The 16118-nt window shown below is 47.4% G+C and overlaps 4 non-coding genes across 4 annotated transcripts; all 4 read left to right on the plus strand.

The window, feature by feature from the left end:
• The first annotated feature begins 3669 nt into the window (after positions 1 to 3669).
• On the plus strand, positions 3670 to 3741 carry trnad-guc (transfer RNA aspartic acid (anticodon GUC)). Its single transcript has one exon. It is a non-coding gene; the product is annotated as a tRNA-Asp (tRNA).
• A 1594-nt stretch (positions 3742 to 5335) lies between these two features.
• trnad-guc (transfer RNA aspartic acid (anticodon GUC)) lies at positions 5336 to 5407 on the plus strand. Its single transcript has one exon. It is a non-coding gene; the product is annotated as a tRNA-Asp (tRNA).
• A 6581-nt stretch (positions 5408 to 11988) lies between these two features.
• On the plus strand, positions 11989 to 12060 carry trnad-guc (transfer RNA aspartic acid (anticodon GUC)). The gene has a single exon. It is a non-coding gene; the product is annotated as a tRNA-Asp (tRNA).
• A 3257-nt stretch (positions 12061 to 15317) lies between these two features.
• trnad-guc (transfer RNA aspartic acid (anticodon GUC)) lies at positions 15318 to 15389 on the plus strand. The gene has a single exon. It is a non-coding gene; the product is annotated as a tRNA-Asp (tRNA).
• The last annotated feature ends 729 nt before the right edge of the window (positions 15390 to 16118 follow it).

Raw genomic sequence — 16118 nt, forward strand, 5'->3', positions numbered from 1 at the left:
TGCCTGTAGTGGCCGATGATGTGCAATATCAAGCCCGCAAAAGTGCGAATCCGCCGTCCAGATCTCTGCAGCTGTCACAGGACTGAACTGGATGAAAGTGTTGAATGTATGCCATCACAGAGAGGAGGCAAATCACTGTGCGATGTAACATCAATGATGTGGGATGAGGGATAAAATTGAATTGATTGAGTCAAGAGCTTTAGCGGTGGTACTGCGTCGGCTGCCTGGCTCCAAAGTAGAAGCCTAAATGGTGATGGAAACCTGCCCCCTCCAAGCTGACACAACATCTCTGAAGCCCAAAGGTGGCTGGCAATCTCTGGCAAACTGTAGGAAGATTTTCTGTGTGCTTCCTCGTTAGTATAGTGGTGAGTGTCCTCGCCTGTCATTCGGGAGAGCGGGATTCAATTCACCGACGGGGAGGCGTGAGCCTTGCTGAGGTCACCCGAGAGCTGTTAGGGGAAACTTTTTGAATTCCAAATCGCTTTGCACTGCCGCATGGAGACTCTCATCCACAACACGTACGCGGCCCGCCACCCGTTTTATCAAAACTATCAACAGCAAACATGTTCCACACATCCGCCTATCACAATCACCGCACAACATCCGCTCTTTACTCATCAGACTGGCCACTTTCTCTTCTTTGCATTCTCAAAGCGGCTCATTCAAAATGCACTAAACACATTTTCCTTGGCACATTTCATTGCTTCATTAAACCGCGACGCTTTCTACAACCAACATGCTTTATAAGCCACGACGCAACACATTTCACTACATCTTTCACGCGGCAGCAACACCATTGCGTTCATAGTCTGACAGCAAAATGACCCTCTAGCAGCCACACACCACCACCTGTTCAAGGCAGATAGACAATATGAGGAGGAAGGTCACACACCTTGTACGCCATCAAACTTCAGCAAGGGCCACCTGGACGGAAAGAAGTGAAAGGTGGCAAAGGTTAATAACCTCGAATGGCTCAGTAACAAGCGCAACGAGACTAGGTGCTCAGAGGCACTGAAGAAAGTGTTGGGAATGCTACATGCCCAATACACATAGCCTGTGCGATCCCTTTGCAAGAGCTACTCAACGTATTCGAGTGATCAGCCCTCGGCCCTGATTTCTTTTTAATTCCCTTGCAGCATCCTGCCATTCTCTCTTGAATGTTAACATTCAATCTGAAAGCACAAGACTTTCAGTCAGCTCACACAACAACATGCTGCCTAAACTAATCCTTCTTTCCTTGTACGTCTGCTTCGAATGCGAATCACCTTATCTTCTTGTCCTCTGGTTAACCCTTCCCTCCTGCCACAAAAAAGCTTTCTCGCTCAAAACAGTCCTTGTTTGGAACACCAAGATCAAAACTTCTGTGAGCACGAGAGAACAACGACCACCTTGCACTTTTGCACACCGTGTACCTGAAGTCATCCACGGCGAGCCCATGGTGCCAATCCTTCTCGATACCCACACGAAGGATTTCTTTCTAAAGTGTGGTGTCGGGAAACGGGAAAAGAATAATGCAGCGTGGGCCAAAACATTGAACTCCAAGTATTTTGCATATCGTGCTTGCTTCTGTTGCAAAGCCAGGAAAAGAGAGAAAAACAAACAAGCAAAGAAAGAAAGAAACAAACAAGCAAACAAGCAAAAAAAAAACCATATGCGTTTCCTGCTTGCCTGTAGCGGCCGATGATGTGCAATATCAAGCCCGCAAAAGTGCGAATCCGCCGTCCAGATCTCTGCAGCTGTTACAGGACTGAACTGAATGAAAGTGTTGAATGTATGCCATCACAGAGAGGAGGCAAATCACTGTGCGATGTAACATCAATGATGTGGGATGAGGGATAAAATTGAATTGATTGAGTCAAGAGCTTTAGCGGTGGTACTGCGTCGGCTGCCTGGCTCCAAAGGAGAAGCCTAAATGGTGATGGAAGCGTGCCCCCTCCAAGCTGACACAACATCTCTGAAGCCCAAAGGTGGCTGGCAATCTCTGGCAAACTGTCGGAAGCCTTTCTGTGTGCTTCCTCGTTAGTATCGTGGTGAGTATCCCCGCCTGTCAAGCGGAAGACGGGGGTTCAATTCCCCGACGGGGAGGCGTGAGCGTTGATGAGGCCTCCCGAGAGCTGTTAGGGGAAACTTTTTGAATTCCAAATCGCTTTGCACTGCCGCATGGAGACTCTCATCCACAACACGTACGCGGCCCGCCACCCGTTTTATCAAAACTATCAACAGCAAACATGTTCCACACATCCGCCTATCACAATCACCGCACAACATCCGCTCTTTACTCATCAGACTGGCTACTTTCTCTTCTTTGCATTCACAAAGCGGCTCATTCAAAATGCACTAAACACATTTTCCTTGGCACATTTCATTGCTTCATTAAACCGCGACGCTTTCTACAACCAACATGCTTTATAAGCCACGACGCAACACATTTCACTACATCTTTCACGCGGCAGCAACACCATTGCGTTCATAGTCTGACAGCAAAATAGCCCTCTAGCAGCCACACACCACCACCTGTTCAAGGCAGATAGACAATCTGAGGAGGAAGGTCACACACCTTGTACGCCATCAAACTTCAGCAAGGGCCACCTGGACGGAAAGAAGTGAAAGGTGGCAAAGGTTAATAACCTCGAATGGCTCAGTAACAAGCGCAATGAGACAAGGTGCTCAGAGGCACTGAAGAAAGTGTTGGGAATGCTACATGCCCAATACACATAACCTGTGCGATCCCTTTGCAAGAGCTACTCAACGTATTCGAGTGATCAGCCCTCGGCCCTGATTTTTTTTTTTATTCCCTTGCAGCATCCTGCCATTCTCTCTTGAATGTTAACATTCAATCTGAAAGCACACGACTTTCAGTCAGCTCACACAACAACATGCTGCCTAAACTAATCCTTCTTTCCTTGTACGTCTGCTTCGAATGCGAATCACCTTATCTTCTTGTCCTCTGGTTAACCCTTCCCTCCTGCCACAAAAAAGCTTTCTCGCTCAAAACAGTCCTTGTTTGGAACACCAAGATCAAAACTTCCGTGAGCACGAGAGAACAACACCCACCTTGCACTTTTGCACACCGTGTACCTGAAGTCATCCACGGCGAGCCCATGGTGCCAATCCTTCTCGATACCCACACGAAGGATTTCTTTCTAAAGTGTGGTGTCGGGAAAGGGGAAAAGCGTTGGCCAAAACATTGAACTCCAAGTATTTTGCATATCGTGCTTGCTTCTGTTGCAAAGCCAGGAAAAGAGAGAAAAACAAACAAGTAAAGAAAGAAAGAAAGAAACAAGCAAACAAGCAAAAAAAAAACCATATGCGTTTCCTGCTTGCCTGTAGTGGCCGATGATGTGCAATATCAAGCCCGCAAAAGTGCGAATCCGCCGTCCAGATCTCTGCAGCTGTCACAGGACTGAACTGGATGAAAGTGTTGAATGTATGCCATCACAGAGAGGAGGCAAATCACTGTGCGATGTAACATCAATGATGTGGGATGAGGGATAAAATTGAATTGATTGAGTCAAGAGCTTTAGCGGTGGTACTGCGTCGGCTGCCTGGCTCCAAAGTAGAAGCCTAAATGGTGATGGAAACGTGCCCCCTCCAAGCTGACACAACATCTCTGAAGCCCAAAGGTGGCTGGCAATCTCTGGCAAACTGTCGGAATCCTTTTTGTGTGCTTCCTCGTTAGTATAGTGGTGAGTATCCCCGCCTGTCACGCGGGAGACCGGGGTTCAATTCCCCGACGGGGAGGCGTGTGCGTTGTTGAGGCCACCCGAGAGCTGTTCGGGTAAACTTCTTGAATTCCAAATCGCTTTGCACTGCCGCATGTAGACTCTCATCCACAACACGTACGCGGCCCGCCACCTGTTTTATCAAAACGATCAACAGCAAACATGTTCCACACATCCGCCTATCACAATCACCGCACAACATCCGCTCTTTACTCATCAGACTGGCCACTTTCTCTTCTTTGCATTCTCAAAGCGGCTCATTCAAAATGCACTAAACACATTTTCCTTGGCACATTTCATTGCTTCATTAAACCGCGACGCTTTCTACAACCAACATGCTTTATAAGCCACGACGCAACACATTTCACTACATCTTTCACGCGGCAGCAACACCATTGCGTTCATAGTCTGACAGCAAAATGACCCTCTAGCCGCCACACACCACCACCTGTTCAAGGCAGATAGATAATCTGAGGAGGAAGGTCACACACCTTGTACGCCATCAAACTTCAGCAAGGGCCACCTGGACGGAAAGAAGTGAAAGGTGGCAAAGGTTAATAACCTCGAATGGCTCAGTAACAAGCGCAACGAGACAAGGTGCTCAGAGGCACTGAAGAAAGTGTTGGGAATGCTAAATGCCCAATACACATAGCCTGTGCGATCCCTTTGCAAGAGCTACTCAACGTATTCGAGTGATCAGCCTTCGGCCCTGATTTTTTTTTAAATTCCCTTGCAGCATCCTGCCATTCTCTCTTGAATGTTAACATTCAGTCTGAAAGCACACGACTTTCAGTCAGCTCACACAACAACATGCTGCCTAAACTAATCCTTCTTGCCTTGTACGTCTGCTTCGAATGCGAATCACCTTATCTTCTTGTCCTCTGGTTAACCCTTCCCTCCTGCCACAAAAAAGCTTTCTCGCTCAAAACAGTCCTTGTTTGGAACACCAAGATCAAACCTTCTGTGAGCACGATAGAACAACGCCCATCTTGCACTTTTGCACACCGTGTACCTGAAGACATCCACGGCGAGCCCATGGTGCCAATACTTCTCGATACCCACACGAAGGATTTCTTTCTAAAGTGTGGTGTCGGGAAAGGGGAAAAGAATAATGCAGCGTAGGCCAAAACATTGAATTCCAAGTATTTTGCATATCGTGCTTGCTTCTGTTGCAAAGCCAGGAAAAGAGAGAAAAACAAACAAGTAAAGAAAGAAAGAAACAAACAAACAAACAAGCAAAAAAAAAATCATATGCGTTTCCTGTTTGCCTGTAGTGGCCGATGATGTGCAATATCAAGCCCTCAAAAGTGCGAATCCGCCGTCCAGATCTCTGCAGCTGTCACAGGACTGAACTGGATGAAAGTGTTGAATGTATGCCATCACAGAGAGGAGGCAAATCACTGTGCGATGTAACATCAGTGATGTGGGATGAGGGATAAAATTGAATTGATTGAGTCAAGAGCTTTAGCGGAGATACTGCGTCGGCTGCCTGGCTCTAAAGTAGAAGCCGAAATGGTGATGGAAACGTGCCCCCTCCAAGCTGACACAACATCTCTGAAGCCCAAAGGTGGCTGGCAATCTCTGGCAAACTGTCGGAAACCATTTTGTGTGCTTCCTCGTTAGTATAGTGGTGAGTATCCCTGCCTGTCACGCGGGAGACCGGGGTTCAATTCCCCGACGGGGAGGCGTGAGCGTTGCTGAGGCCACCCGAGAGCTGTTATGGGAAACTTTCGGAATTCCAAATCGCTTTGCACTGCTGCATGGAGACTTTCATCCACAACACGAACGCGGCCCGCCACCCGTTTTATCAAAACTATCAACAGCAAACATGTTCCACACATCCGCCTATCACAATCACCGCACAACATCCGCTCTTGCACATCAGACTGGCCACTTTCTCTTCTTTGCATTCACAAAGCGGCTCATTCAAAATGCACTAAACACATTTTCCTTGGCACATTTCATTGCTTCATTAAACCGCGACGCTTTCTACAACCAACATGCTTTATAAGCCACGACGCAACACATTTCACTACATCTTTCACGCGGCAGCAACACCATTGCATTCATAGTCTGACAGCAGAATAGCCCTCTAGCAGCCACAAACCACCACCTGTTCAAGGCAGATAGACAATCTGAGGAGGAAGGTCACACACCTTGTACGCCATCAAACTTCAGTAAGGGCCACCTGGACGGAAAGAAGTGTAAGGTGGCAAAGGTTAATAACCTCGAATGGCTCAGTAACAAGCGCAACGAGACAAGGTGCTCAGAGGCACTGAAGAAAGTGTTGGGAATGCTACATGCCCAATACACATAACCTGTGCGATCCCTTTGCAAGAGCTACTCAACGTATTCGAGTGATCAGCCCTCGGCCCTGATTTTTTTTAAATTCCCTTGCAGCATCCTGCCATTCTCTCTTGAATGTTAACATTCAATCTGAAAGCACACGACTTTCAGCCAGCTCACACAACAACATGCTGCCGAAACTAATCCTTCTTTCCTTGTACGTCTGCTTCGAATGCGAATCACCTTATCTTCTTGTCCTCTGGTTAACCCTTCCCTCCTGCCACAAAAAAGCTATCTAGCTCAAAACAGTCCTTGTTTGGAACACCAAGATCAAAACTTCTGTGAGCACGAGAGAACAACGCCCATCTTGCACTTCTGCACACCGTGTACCTGAGTCATCCACGGCGAGCCCATGGTGCCAATCCTTCTCGATACCCACACGAAGGATTTCTTTCTAAAGTGTGGTGTCGGGAAAGGGGAAAAGAATAATGCAGCGTGGGCCAAAACATTGAACTCCAAGTATTTTGCATATCGTGCTTGCTTCTGTTGCAAAGCCAGGAAAAGAGAGAAAAACAAACAAGTAAAGAAAGAAAGAAAGAAACAAGCAAACAAGCAAAAAAATAACCATATGCGTTTCCTGCTTGCCTGTAGTGGCCGATGATGTGCAATATCAAGCCCGCAAAAGTGCGAATCCGCCGTCCAGATCTCTGCAGCTGTCACAGGACTGAACTGGATGAAAGTGTTGAATGTATGCCATCACAGAGAGGAGGCAAATCACTGTGCGATGTAACATCAATGATGTGGGATGAGGGATAAAATTGAATTGATTGAGTCAAGAGCTTTAGCGGTGGTACTGCGTCGGTTGCCTGGCTCCAAAGTAGAAGCCTAAATAGTGATGGAAACGTGCCCCCTCCAAGCTGACACAACATCTCTGAAGCCCAAAGGTGGCTGGCAATCTCTGGCAAACTGTAGGAAGATTTTTTGTGTGCTTTCTTGTTAGTATAGAGGTGAGTGTCCCCGCCTGTCATTCGAGAGAGCGGGGTTCAATTCACCGACGGGGAGGCGTGAGCCTTGCTGAGGTCAACCGAGAGCTGTTAGGGGAATCTTTTTGAATTCCAAATCGCTTTGCACTGCCGCATGGAGACTCTCATCCACAACACGAACGCGGCCCGCCACCCGTTTTATCAAAACTATCAACAGCAAACATGTTCCACACATCCGCCTATCACAATCACCGCACAACATCCGCTCTTTACTCATCAGACTGACCACTTTCTCTTCTTTGCATTCTCAAAGCGGCTCATTCAAAATGCACTAAACACATTTTCCTTGGCACATTTCATTGCTTCATTAAACCGCGACGCTTTCTACAACCAACATGCTTTATAAGCCACGACGCAACACATTTCACTACATCTTTCACGCGGCAGCAACACCATTGTGTTCATAGTCTGACAGCAAAATGACCCTCTAGCAGCCACACACCACCACCTGTTCAAGGCAGATAGACAATCTGAGGAGGAAGGTCACACACCTTGTACGCCATCAAACTTCAGTAAGGGCCACCTGGAAGGAAAGAAGTGAAAGGTGGCAAAGGTTAATAACCTCGAATGGCTCAGTAACAAGCGCAACGAGACAAGGTGCTCAGAGGCACTGAAGAAAGTGTTGGGAATGCTACATGCCCAATACACATAGCCTGTGCGATCCCTTTGCAAGAGCTACTCAACGTATTCGAGTGATCAGCCCTCGGCCCTGATTTTTCTTTAATTCCCTTGTAGCATCCTGCCATTCTCTCTTGAATGTTAACATTCAATCTGAAAGCACACGACTTTCAGTCAGCTCACACAACACCATGCTGCCTAAACTAATCCTTCTTTCCTTGTACGTCTGCTTCGAATGCGAATCACCTTATCTTCTTGTCCTCTGGTTAACCCTTCCCTCCTGCCACAAAAAAGCTTTCTCGCTCAAAACAGTCCTTGTTTGGAACACCAAGATCAAAACTTCTGTGAGCACGAGAGAACAACGCCCATCTTGCACTTTTGCACACCGTGTACCTGAAGTCATCCACGGCGAGCCCATGGTGCCAATCCTTCTCGATACCCACACGAAGGATTTCTTTCTAAAGTGTGGTGTCGGGAAAGGGGAAAAGAATAATGCAGCGTGGGCCAAAACATTGAACTCCAAGTATTTTGCATACCGTGCTTGCTTCTGTTGCAAAGCCAGGAAAAGAGAGAAAAACAAACAAGTAAAGAAAGAAAGAAACAAACAAGCAAACAAGCAAAAAAAAAACATATGCGTTTCCTGCTTGCCTGTAGTGGCCGATGATGTGCAATATCAAGCCCGCAAAAGTGCGAATCCGCCGTCCAGATCTCTGCAGCTGTCACAGGACTGAACTGGATGAAAGTGTTGAATGTATGCCATCACAGAGAGGAGGCAAATCACTGTGCGATGTAACATCAATGATCTGGGATGAGGGATAAAATTGAATTGATTGAGTCAAGAGCTTTAGCGGTGGTACTGCGTCGGCTGCCTGGCTCCAAAGTAGAAGCCTAAATGGTGATGGAAACGTGCCGCTTCCAAGCTGTCACAACATCTCTGAAGCCCAAAGGTGGCTGGCAATCTCTGGCAAACTGTCGGAAGCCTTTCTGTGTGCTTCCTCGCTATAATAGTGGTGAGTATCCCCGCCTGTCACGCGGGAGACCGGGGTTCAATTCCCCGACGGGGAGGCTGAGCATTGCTGAGGCCACCAGAGAGCGGGAAAGGAAAACTTATTTAATTCCAAATCGCTTTGCAATGCCGCATGGAGACTCTCATCCACAACACGTACGCGGCCCGCCACCCGTTTTATCAAAACTATCAACAGCAAACATGTTCCACACATCCTCCTATCACAATCACCGCACAACATCCGCTCTTTACTCATCAGACTGGCCACTTTCTCTTCTTTGCATTCACAAAGCGGCTCATTCAAAATGCACTAAACACATTTTCCTTGGCACATTTCATTGCTTCATTAAACCGCGACGCTTTCTGCAACCAACATGCTTTATAAGCCACTACGCAACACATTTCACGACATCTTTCACGCGGCAGCAACACCATTGCGTTCATAGTCTGACAGCAAAATGACCCTCTAGCAGCCACACACCACCACCTGTTCAAGGCAGATAGACAATCTGAGGAAGAAGGTCACACACCTTGAACGCCATCAAACTTCAGCAAGGGCCACCTGGACGGAAAGAAGTGAAAGGTGGCAAAGGTTAATAACCTCGAATGGCTCAGTAACAAGCGCAACGAGACAAGGGCTCAGAGGCACTGAAGAAAGTGTTGGGAATGCTACATGCCCAATACACATAGCCTGTGCGATCCCTTTGCAAGAGCTACTCAACGTATTCGAGTGATCAGCCCTCGGCCCTGATCTTTTTTTAATTCCCTTGCAGTATCCTGCCATTCTCTCTTGAATGTTAACATTCAATCTGAAAGCACACGACTTTCAGTCAGGTCACACAACAACATGCTGCCTAAACTAATCCTTCTTTCCTTGTACGTCTGCTTCGAATGCGAATCACCTTATCTTCTTGTCCTCTGGTTAACCCTTCCCTCCTGCCACAAAAAAGCTTTCTCGCTCAAAACAGTCCTTGTTTGGAACACCAAGATCAAAACGTCTGTGAGCCCGATAGAACAACGCCCATCTTGCACTTTTGCACTCCGTGTACCTGAAGTCATCCACGGCGAGCCCATGGTGCCAATCCTTCTCGATACCCACACGAAGGATTTCTTTCTAAAATGTGGTGTCGGGAAAGGGGAAAAGAATAATGCAGCGTGGGCCAAAACATTGAACTCCAAGTATTTTGCATATCGTGCTTGCTTCTGTTGCAAAGCCAGGAAAAGAGAGAAAAACAAACAAGTAAAGAAAGAAAGAAACAAACAAACAAACAAGCAAAAAAAATCATATGCGTTTCCTGCTTGCCTGTAGTGGCCGATGATGTGCAATATCAAGCCCGCAAAAGTGCGAATCCGCCGTCCAGATCTCTGCAGCTGTCACAGGACTGAACTGGATGAAAGTGTTGAATGTATGCCATCACAGAGAGGAGGCAAATCACTGTGCGATGTAACATCAATGATGTGGGATGAGGGATAAAATTGAACTGATTGAGACAAGAGCTTTAGTGGTGGTACTGCGTCGGCTGCCTGGCTCCAAAGTAGAAGCCTAAATGGTGATGGAAACGTGCCCCCTCCAAGCTGACACAACATCTATGAAGGCCAAAGGTGGCTGGCAATCTCTGGCAAACTGTCGAAAGCTTTTCTGTGTGCTTCATCGCTAGTATATTGGTGAGTATCCCCGCCTGTCACGCGGGAGACCGGGGTTCAATTCCCCGACGGGGAAGCGTGAGCGTTGCTGAGGCCACCAGAGAGGGGTGAGAGAAAACTTATTGAATTCCAAATCGCTTTGCACTGCCGCATGGAGACTCTCATCCACAACACGTACGCGGCCCGCCACCCGTATTATCAAAACTATCAACAGCAAACATGTTCCACACATCCGCCTATCACAATCACCGCACAACATCCGCTCTTTACTCATCAGACTGGCCACTTTCTCTTCTTTGCATTCACAAAGCGGCTCATTCAAAATGCACTAAACACATTTTCCTTGGCACATTTCATTGCTTCATTAAACCGCAACGCTTTCTACAACCAACATGCTTTATAAGCCACGACGCAACACATTTCACTACATCTTTCACGCGGCAGCAACACCATTGCGTTCATAGTCTGACAGCAAAATAACCCTCTAGCAGCCACACACCACCACCTGTTCAAGGCAGATAGACAATCTGAGGAGGAAGGTCACACACCTTGTACGCCATCAAACTTCAGCAAGGGCCACCTGGACGGAAAGAAGTGAAAGGTGGCAAAGGTTAATAACCTCGAATGGCTCAGTAACAAGCGCAACGAGACAAGGTGCTCAGAGGCACTGAAGAAAGTGTTGGGAATGCTACATGCCCAATACACATAGCCTGTGCGATCCCTTTGCAAGAGCTACTCAACGTATTCGAGTGATCAGCCCTCGGCCCTGATTTCTTTTTAATTCCCTTGCAGCATCCTGCCATTCTCTCTTGAATGTTAACACTCAATCTGAAAGCACACGACTTTCAGTCAGCTCACACAACAACATGCTGCCTAAACTAATCCTTCTTTCCTTGTACGTCTGCTTCGAATGCGAATCACCTTATCTTCTTGTCCTCTGGTTAACCCTTCCCTCCTGCCACAAAAAAGCTTTCTCGCTCAAAACAGTCCTTGTTTGGAACACCAAGATCAAAACTTCTGTGAGCACGAGAGAACAACGCCCATCTTGCACTTTTACACACCGTGCACCTGAAGTCATCCAGGGCGAGCACATGGTGCCAATCCTTCTCGATACCCACACGAAGGATTTCTTTCTAAAGTGTGGTTTCGGGAAAGGGGGAAAGAATAATGCAGCGTGGGCCAAAACATTGAACTCCAAGTATTTTGCATATCGTGCTTGCTTCTGTTGCAAAGCCAGGAAAAGAGAGAAAAACAAACAAGTAAAGAAAGAAAGAAACAAACAAGCAAAAAAGCAAAAAAAACATCATGTGCGTTTCCTGCTTGCCTGTAGTGGCCGATGATGTGCAATATCAAGCCCGCAAAAGTGCGAATCCGCCGTCCAGATCTCTGCAGCTGTCACAGGACTGAACTGGATGAAAGTGTTGAATGTATGCCATCACAGAGAGGAGGCAAATCACTGTGCGATGTAACATCAATGATGTGGGATGAGGGATAAAATTGAATTGATTGAGTCAAGAGCTTTAGCGGTGGTACTGCGTCGGCTGCCTGGCTCCAAAGTAGAAGCTTAAATGGTGATGGAAACGTGCCCCGTCCAAGCTGACACAACATCTATGAAGCCCAAAGGTGGCTGGCAATCTCTGCCAAACTTTAGAAAGCATTTCTGCGTGCTTCCTCGTTAGTATAGTGGTGAGTATCCCCGCCTGTCACGCGGGAGACCGGGGTTCAATTCCCCGACGGGGAGGCGTGAGCGTTGCTGAGGCCACCCGAGATCGGGAAGAAAAAACCTTTTGAATTCCAAATCGCTTTGCACTGCCGCATGGAGACTCGCATCCACAACACGTCCGCGGCCCGCCACCCGTTTTATCAAAACTATCAACAGCAAACATGTTCCACACATCCGCCTATCACAATCACCGCACAACATCCGCTCTTTACTCATCAGACTGGCCACTTTCTCTTCTTTGCATTCACAAAGCGGCTCATTCAAAATGCACTAAACACATTTTCCTTGGCACATTTCATTGCTTCATTAAACCGCGACGCTTTCCACAACCAACATGCTTTATAAGCCACGACGCAACACATTTCACTGCATCTTTCACGCGGCAGCAACACCATTGCGTTCATAGTCTGACAGCAAAATAACCCTCTATGCAGCCACACACCACCACCTGTTCAAGGCAGATAGACAATCTGAGGAGGAAGGTCACACACCTTGTACGCCATCAAACTTCAGCAAGGGCCACCTGGACGGAAAGAAGTGAAAGGTGGCAAAGGTTAATAACCTCGAATGGCTCAGTAACAAGCGCAACGAGACAAGGTGCTCAGAGGCACTGAAGAAAGTGTTGGGAATGCTACATGCCCAATACACACAGCCTGTGCGATCCCTTTGCAAGAGCTACTCAACGTATTCGAGTGATCAGCCCTCGGCCCTGATTTCTTTTTAATTCCCTTGCAGCATCCTGCCATTCTCTCCTGAATGTTAACATTCAATCTGAAAGCAAACGACTTTCAGTCAGCTCACACAACAACATGCTGCCTAAACTAATCCTTCTTTCCTTGTACGTCTGCTTCGAATGCGAATCACCTTATTTTCTTGTCCTCTGGTTAACCCTTCCCTCCTGCCACAAAAAAGCTTTCTCGCTCAAAACAGTCCTTGTTTGGAACACCAAGATCAAAACTTCTGTGAGCACGAGAGAACAACGCCCATCTTGCACTTTTGCACACCGTGTACCTGAAGTCATCCACGGCGAGCCCATGGTGCCAATCCTTCTCGATACCCACACGAAGGATTTCTTTCTAAAGTGTGGTGTCGGGAAAGGGGAAAAGAATAATGCAGCGTGGGCCAAAACATTGAACTCCAAGTATTTTGCATATCGTGCATGCTTCTGTTGCAAAGCCAGGAAAAGAGAGAAAAACAAACAAGTAAAGAAAGAAAGAAACAAACAAGCAAACAAGCAAAAAAAAATCATATGCGTTTCCTGCTTGCCTGTAGTGGCCGATGATGTGCAATATCAAGCCCGCAAAAGTGCGAATCCGCCGTCCAGATCTCTGCAGCTGTCACAGGACTGAACTGGATGAAAGTGTTGAATGTATGCCATCACAGAGAGGAGGCAAATCACTGTGCGATGTAACATCAATGATGTGGGATGAGGGATAAAATTGAATTGATTGAGTCAAGAGCTTTAGCGGTGGTACTGCGTCGGCTGCCTGGCTCCAAAGTAGAAGCCGAAATGGTGATGGAAGCGTGCCCCCTCCAAGCTGACACAACATCTTTGAAGCCCAAAGGTGACTGACAATCTCTGGCAAACTGTAAAAAGCATCTCTGTGTGCTTCCTCGTTTGTATTGTGGTGAGTGTCCCCGCCTGTCACGCGGGAGACCGGGGTTCAATACCCCGACGGGGAGGCGTGAGCGTTGCTAAGGCCACCCGAGAGCTGTTCGGGGTAACTTTTTGAATTCCAAATCGCTTTGCACTGCCGCATGGAGACTCTCATCCACAACACGTACGCGGCCCGCCACCCGTTTTATCAAAACTATCAACAGCAAACATGTTCCACACATCCGCCTATCACAATCACCGCACAACATCCGCTCATTACTCATCAGACTGGCCACTTTCTCTTCTTTGCATTCACAAAGTGGCTCATTCAAAATGCACTAAACACATTTTCCTTGGCACATTTCATTGCTTCATTCAACCGCGAAGCTTTCGACAACCAACATGCTTTATAAGCCGTGACGCAACACATTTCACTACATCTTTCACGTGGCAGCAACACCAATGCGTTCATAGTCTGACAGCAAAATAACCCTCTAGCAGCCACACACCACCACCTGTTCAAGGCAGATAGACAATCTGAGGAGGAAGGTCACACACCTTGTACGCCATCAAACTTCAGCAAGGGCCACCTGGACGGAAAGAAGTGAAAGGTGGCAAAGATTAATAACCTCGAATGGCTCAGTAACAAGCGCAACGAGACAAGGTGCTCAGAGGCACTGAAGAAAGTGTTGGGAATGCTACATGCCCAATACACATAGCCTGTGCGATCCCTTTGCAAGAGCTACTCAACGTATTCGAGTGATCAGCCCTCGGCCCTGATTTTTTTTTAATTCCCTTGCAGCATCCTGCCATTCTCTCTTGAATGTTAACATTCAATCTGAGAGCACACGACTTTCAGTCAGCTCACACAACAACATGCTGCCTAAACTAATCCTTCTTTCCTTGTACGTCTGCTTCGAATGCGAATCACCTTATCTTCTTGTCCTCTGGTTAACCTTTTACTCCTGCCACAAAAAAGCTTTCTCGATCAAAACAGTCCTTGTTTGGAACACCAAGATCAAAACTTCTGTGAGCACGAGAGAACAACGCCCATCTTGCACTTTTGCACACCGTGTACCTGAAGTCATCCACGGCGAGCCCATGGTGCCAATCCTTCTCGATACCCACACGAAGGATTTCTTTCTAAAGTGTGGTGTCGGGAAAGGGGAAAAGAATAATGCAGCGTGGGCCAAAACATTGAACTCCAAGTATTTTGCATATCGTGCTTGCTTCTGTTGCAAAGCCAGGAAAAGAGAGAAAAACAAACAAGTAAAGAAAGAAAGAAAGAAACAAGCAAACAAGCAAAATAAAATCATATGCGTTTCCTGCTTGCCTGTAGTGGCCGATGATGTGCAATATCAAGCCCGCAAAAGTGCGATCCCGCCGTCCAGATCTCTGCAGCTGTCACAGGACTGAACTGGATGAAAGTGTTGAATGTATGCCATCACAGAGAGGAGGCAAATCACTGTGCGATGTAACATCAATGATGTGGGATGAGGGATAAAATTGAATTGATTGAGTCAAGAGCTTTAGCGGTGGTACTGCGTCGGCTGCCTGGCTCCAAAGTCGAAGCCGAAATGGTGATGGAAACGTGCCCCCTCCAAGCTGACACAGCATCTTTGAAGCCCAAAGGTGGCTGGCAATCTCTGGCAAACTGCAAAAAACGTCTCCGTGTGCTTCCTCGTTAGTATAGTGGTGAATATCCCCGCCTGTCACGCGGGAGACCGGGGTTCAATACCCCGACGGGGAGGCGTGAGCGTTGCCAAGGCCACCCGAGAGCTGTTCGGGGAAACTTTCTGAATTCCAAATCGCTTTGCACTGCCGCATGGAGACTCTCATCCAAAACACATACGCGGCCCGCCACCCATTTTATCAAAACTATCAACAGCAAACATGTTCCACACATCCGCCTATCACAATCACCGCACAACATCCGCTCTTTACTCATCAGTCTGGCCACTTTCTCTTCTTTGCATTCACAAAGCGGCTCATTCAAAATGCACTAAACACATTTTCCTTGGCACATTTCATTGCTTCATTAAACCGCGACGCTTTCGACAACCAACATGCTTTAAAAGCCACGACGCAACACATTTCACTACATCTTTCACGCCGCAGCAACACCATTGCGTTCATAGTCTGACAGCAAAATAACCCTCTAGCAGCCACACACCACCACCTGTTCAAGGCAGATAGACAATCTGAGGAGGAAGGTCACACACCTTGTACGCCATCAAACTTCAGCAAGGGCCACCTGGACGGAAAGAAGTGAAAGGTGGCAAAGGTTAATAACCTCGAATGGCTCAGTAACAAGCGCAACGAGACAAGGTGCTAAGAGGCACTGAAGAAAGTGTTGGGAATGCTACATGCCCAATACACATAGCCTGTGCGATCCCTTTGCAAGAGCTACTCAACGTATTCGAGTGATCAGCCCTCGGCCCTGATTTTTTTTTAATTCCCTTGCAGCATCCTGCCATTC

The sequence above is a fragment of the Heterodontus francisci genome, chromosome 34 (genome assembly GCF_036365525.1).
Source record: "Heterodontus francisci isolate sHetFra1 chromosome 34, sHetFra1.hap1, whole genome shotgun sequence".
Taxonomy (NCBI): domain Eukaryota; kingdom Metazoa; phylum Chordata; class Chondrichthyes; order Heterodontiformes; family Heterodontidae; genus Heterodontus; species Heterodontus francisci.